Raw genomic sequence first — 6,000 nt, 5'->3', positions numbered from 1 at the left:
GACCAAGAGAACAGCAGAGCTGGGTGAGTCTATGGGCCAATCACGATCCAGTTCCGTATTGTGACATCATGGGCTAAAGGGTCAGCCATGGAATGCCACAACTGGAAAGCCCCCCATCTTCTGGTCCAACCGTCCCCATTTTACAGGTGAAGAGACTGAGATCTGGAACAGTCTAATCATACGACCTGGTTCACCCGGCTAGTTAGTGGCAGAGTCAAGAGGAAAACGAGGGTTCTTGACTTTTAGGCCAGAACTTGTTCCACTCTACTTGGTCATTTCTCCTTGGCATTGTAGCCATGCTTGGGCCTTGGCCAGGGATTGATGAGACCTCTCCCTCCACAGGCTGGGATCACCTCTGAGCAGGTGGGTGGGATGATGAATGGATGGACGGATGGATGGATAGATGGGTAGAAGTGACATCTCTGGGTCTCTGGACTCTAGGAGCACAGTTGTCTCTCCGTGTTCTTCTTCTTTTTTTTTTTTTTTTTTTGAGGAAGATTAGCCCTGAGCTAACTGCTGCCAATCCTCCTCTTTTTTCTGAGGAAGACTGGCCCTGAGCTAACATCTGTGCCCATCTTCCTCTACTTTATATGTGGGACGCCTACCACAGCATGGCTGGCCAAGTGGTGCCATGTCTGCACCCGGGATGAGAACCGGAGAACCCCGGGCTGCCAAAGTGGAACATGTGCCCTTAACCTCTGCGCCACTGGGCTGACCCCTCTCTGTGTTCTTCTGATTTGAGTTCCTATGTTCACCTTTTTGCCCTTGGGATGTATGATCATCCCCAAGGCTGTGCAGGGTCTTTCCTCCCTGTTTCAGGAGAGCCTGGTCTATGAGTTTGCAGTCAAGACAAGACACAGAAGATAAGGGCTGCGAGGGGGGTGGGGAGGTGTAGCTGGTGCCTTCCATTCAGGGTGCATGTCCCTGAGTACCTGAATCTGGTTTGGGCACCAGATGGCAGGACCCCAGCTCTCTGCTAGTCTTTGGTGATTCCCCAGTAGCCTGACACATGTAGTCTGAGGACACTAGCCCATCGATCTCACTTTGGGATTCTTTCCTAGACTCACTTTCCTCTACACCCAAACTCCCTCCACTCTGTGTCCCCTTCACTCACCCTCCTCAGCCCAGGTGTACCCACGTCCCCACACATGCCCCACCCCTTCACACGGGCTGACGTCATGACCAGAGAAACTGACCAAATAACCCTCCAAATATGATCTCTTATGATCACAATTTATTTAAAGCATGAGGAAAGAAAAAAAAATCAGTCACACTTCTGGTTAAGCTGGCCCACTGAACTCTCAGGGAAGGCTTTCCTTCTGCTTCAAACATATAGACATACTTGATAAACGTAGTATTTTTCTTTTCTTTAAATTATGGTCACCTGTACATTACATCCCAAGGACTTATGACTGGAAGTTTGTACCTTCTAACCACCTTCACCCATTTTACCCACCCAACCTCCCGCCTCTAGCAACCACCAATCTGTTCTCTGTTTCTGGGAGTTTGTTTGTTTGTTTTTTAGATTCATATGTAAGTGATATCATATAGTATTTGTCTTTCTCTGACTTATCAATTCACTTAGCATAATGCCCTCAAACTCCATCCATGCTGTTGCAAATGTCAGGATTTCCTTCTTTTTTATGGCTGAATAGTATTCCACTGTATACATATACCACATTTTTTTTTATCTGTCCATCCATCGATGGACATTTAGGTTGCTTCCATGTCTTGGCTGTTGTAAATAATGCTACAATGAACATGGAGGTGCAGATATCTTTTCAAGATACTGATTTCATTTTCTTCAGGTAAATATCCAGAAGTGGAATTGCCATCTGTACGTCTTCTTTGGAAAAATGTCTACTCAAATCCTCTGTCCATTTTTAAATTGGAATGTTTATTTTTTTGTTATTGAGCTGTATGAGTTCTTTATATATTTTGGATATCTGATATATGATTTGCAAATGTTTTCTCTAATTCCATAGGTTGTCTTTTAACTTTGTTGATGGTTTCCTCTGCTGTACAGACGCGTTTTAGTTTGATGTACCCCCACTTGTTTATTTTTGCTTTTGTAGCTTTTGCTTTTGGTGTCAAATCCAAAAGATCATTGCCAAGATTGATGTCTAGGAGCTTACCCCTATGTTTTCTTTTAAAAGTTTTATGGTTTCAGGCCTTATGTTCAAGTCCTTAATCCATTTGGAGGTGATTTTTGTATATGCCGTAATGTAGGGGTCTAGTGTCATTATTTTGCTTGTGGCTGTCCAGCTTTCCCAACACCCTTTGTTGAAGAGACTGTTCTTTCCCCCATTGTATATTCTTGGCTCCTTTATCATAAATATATTGACCTTATGTGCATAGGTTTATTTCTGGGCTTTCTATTCTGTTCCATTGATCCATGTGTCTGTTTTCATGCCAATGCCATTCTTTTTTTTTTTTAAAGATTTTATTTTTTTTCCTTTATTCTCCCCAAAGCCCCCCGGTACATGGTTGTATATTCTTTGTTGTGGGTCCTTCTAGTTGTGGCATGTGGGACACTGCCTCAGCGTGGTCTGATGAGCAGTGCCATGTCCGCACCCAGGATTCGAACCAACGAAACACTGGGCCACCTACAGCGGAGCGCGCGAACTTAACCACTCAGCCACGGGGCCAGCCCCGCCAATGCCATTCTGATTATTACAACTTTGTAACATAGTTTGAAATCAGGGAGTGTGGTGCCTCCAGCTTTGTTCTTCTTTCTCAAGATTGCTTTGGCTATTTTGGGTCCAAATGTAGTATTTTTTAAAAGGCAAAATACAGGGCTGAGTTGGAAAGTAGGAAAGGGGACCCTTCAGATCCTGGAGAGAGAAAGAGGGCTGATGCAGCAGTGAGTGGGGGCCCTCGTGGGAAATCACAGTGCATCCGTGCCCAAAAGGATGCGGCACTGGTGCCTGTGTAGGGATAGCTGATCATGGTGGAAGTAATGGCTCCATCAAACCAGGAGCCAGCGGATGGTTTCCTTTCTAAGAGGGCCTGCAAGAAGCAACCATGAAACTGACCTTAGGGACATCTCCACAACCTGGTTTGTACATGGGACCATGCAGAAGGCTGTTCCCACTGAAGATGGCTCATTGACCAAGGTTACCAAGTAGAAGAGAAAGTCCAACGCCATGAGGATCAACAATGATCACTAGCCCCCACTGAGCACTTCCAGGTGCTAGAGACCCTTTGAGGGTTTTCAGCGTATGAATCCTCACAGCAAACCCATGAGGTAGGTACTGTGATTGACACCCCCACCTTGCAGATGAGGAAATGGAGGCACAGAGAGGTTAAGGAACTTGCTCACAGTCATGTAGCTAGAATATAGTGAAGGTGGGACTCAAATCCACATGGTTTGGCTCCAGAGCCTGTGCTAATTGCAGACACAATGAATGGAGTAGACCACACCTGAGGAGGGAGCGGTCTTAGAGAAATTGGAAAGAGACTTAAAATACAGGTCTTTATACCATATACAAAAATTAACTCAAAATGCATTAAAGACCTAAACCTAAGAGCTAAGACTATAAAATTCTTCAAAGAAAACAGAGTGTAAGAGCTTTAAGACTGGATTTGGCAATGATTTCTTAGATGTGACACAAAAAACACAGACAACAAAAGAAAAACTAGACAAATTAGATTTAATCAAAATTAAAAACTTTTGTGCATCAAAGGATGCTAACAACAGAGTAAAAAGTCAACTCACAGAATGGGAGTAAATATTTGCAAATCATATATCTGATAAGTGATTAATATCTAGACTATATAAAGAAATCCCCAAACTCAACAATGAAAAAACAAACAACCCAATTCAAAGATGGGCAAAGGATTTGAATAGACATCTCTTTAAAGATGTTATATAAATGAATAATAAGCACTTGAAGGATACTCGATATCACTAATAGAGAAATGCAAATCAAAACCATGAGATACCACTGGATGACTATTATAAAAAAAAAACCCAGAAAACCTCAAGCGTTGGCCAACACGTGGAGAAGTTGAAACCCTTGTGCATTGCTGGTGGGGATATAAAATGGTGCAGTCACTGCGGAAAATAGTATGATGGTTCCTCAGAAAACTATAGAATTACCGTGTGATCCAGAAATTTCAATTTGGGGCATATACTCAAAAGAATTGAAAGCAGGGACTCGAACACATATGATGGTGATGGTTGCACAGCAATATGAAAGTACTCAATACCACTGAACTGTACACTTAAAATGGTTAAAATAGTCCATTTTATGTTATGTATATTTTATCCAAAATTTTTAAAAAATACAGGTCTTTAGAGTGATAAAAGAAGGAACAAGAAATTGTGAAGCAAGAATAGGCTTTTCTGAAAACACAGGAGGTTTGAAAGAAATTGAGATATGGAAATGAAAACTACAGTTATTAAATTGGTAAAACAAAAATCTCGATGGATGGGTTAAGCAGTAGGGTGAAAGGCAGAATTAGAGCCTGAGAAGACACAGCTGGGGAAATTGCCTGGCGCACAGAGCACAGAAAAAGATGAGAAATACGAGCAAGAATTAGGAGACACAGAAGACAAAATAGAAAGCTCCAAGCATAGTCTGTATGAGTCCCTGAAGAGGAGATGGAGAGGATGAAGAAAGGTGACATTCAAGGAGACGATGGCTGAGTGTTTCCAGAACTGGAGAAGGCGGAGTCTCTGGGGTGAACAACTTCATTGCACTCCTAGGAAGAAAACAGTTGATGGTGCAGGAACCATGAGAAAGTTTCTGGAAGGCACGTCAGGAGAGGTGAGCTTTCAATTCAACTCTCAGTGAACTGCTCTGGACCTCTTTCTCTATCTGTCTAGTGAGGGGCTGATCTCGGCTTGACCTTCCAGCTCCCACAGTCTGTGACTGGGGATGTTTGAAATGTGAGACAGATATAAAACAATCTTTATCAGGAGATGATGCATTCATTATAAAGAGAGGAAGCTATTAGGAATTTCTATATTATCTCATTTAATCTTCTCAGCAATCATGAGAGGATTTATAAGAACCATTTCATAGGTGTGAAAATGGAGGCTCAGAAAATGGAAGCAAATTGCTCGAGGTCACATAGATAGTAAGTGCAGAGGTGGGGTGTGACTCAGGCCTAATCCAAAGCCACTGAATTCACTCATGTTTGAGGGGGTGGGCTGGGGTGGAGGGTGGGCAGTTGGAGGAACGGTTGTGTTTAGGAGGAGGTGGAGACAGCAGAGAAGCTGTCCAGCAACCATAACCACCTTTGGCCCACATAGGTAAGAGCTGGTCAGCCAGGAGCCGATGCCTGGCAGGTACAGCTTGGGGAAGGGCTCAGACCTTGGGGCACTGGTACAAAATGCTGGAATGGCCCCTCTTCCCACTGTCACCACCTCCTCTACCTCTGCTATCTTCCAGGTAGACCAGGCCACTCCCTGCTCACCCAATGAGGCAGAAACAGGAGTCTGAACAATTTTAATATTTCAAAAGGCCTACTGGATAAGGCTGGTCAGGCTGACCACAGTGTGAAGTTTCTTCACCCTCATTCTGCAGCTCTGACCTCTGGGTGTTGAATGCTGGTGCCCTCATGCTGCCCGTAAGCTCTGACCGGCAGCATGAACCTTTCCAGTTCACAAGGCTAGGAAAGAGCGTGATGTGACAATGACCTTTGTCTGGCAGACAGAGAGCTTTCAAAACATCAGGCTGTGGAGGGAGTAAGTAAAAAAGTCTTTGGTGGTAGAAGGCTTGGAACTATTTAGACAATATGTTTATAAATTCCATTGTCCTAAGTAATTGTAAACTTCCACCCTCTTGCATATCTCAAATACCTCAACTCCACATCCTGCCCCATGGAACAGGCCCGTACATCCAAGTCTACGTGCAACACACGTACACACAGACGTACACACAGACACACGCATGCACACACACACACAGATACAGACAGACACAAATACACAGACATACAGATGGACAGACACAGGCACATGCACACACACATAGAGGCACAGACACACAT

The sequence above is a fragment of the Equus asinus genome, chromosome 13, assembly GCF_041296235.1.
Source record: "Equus asinus isolate D_3611 breed Donkey chromosome 13, EquAss-T2T_v2, whole genome shotgun sequence".
Taxonomy (NCBI): Eukaryota; Metazoa; Chordata; class Mammalia; order Perissodactyla; family Equidae; genus Equus; species Equus asinus.
Note: the sequence above shows the minus strand (reverse complement) of the source record.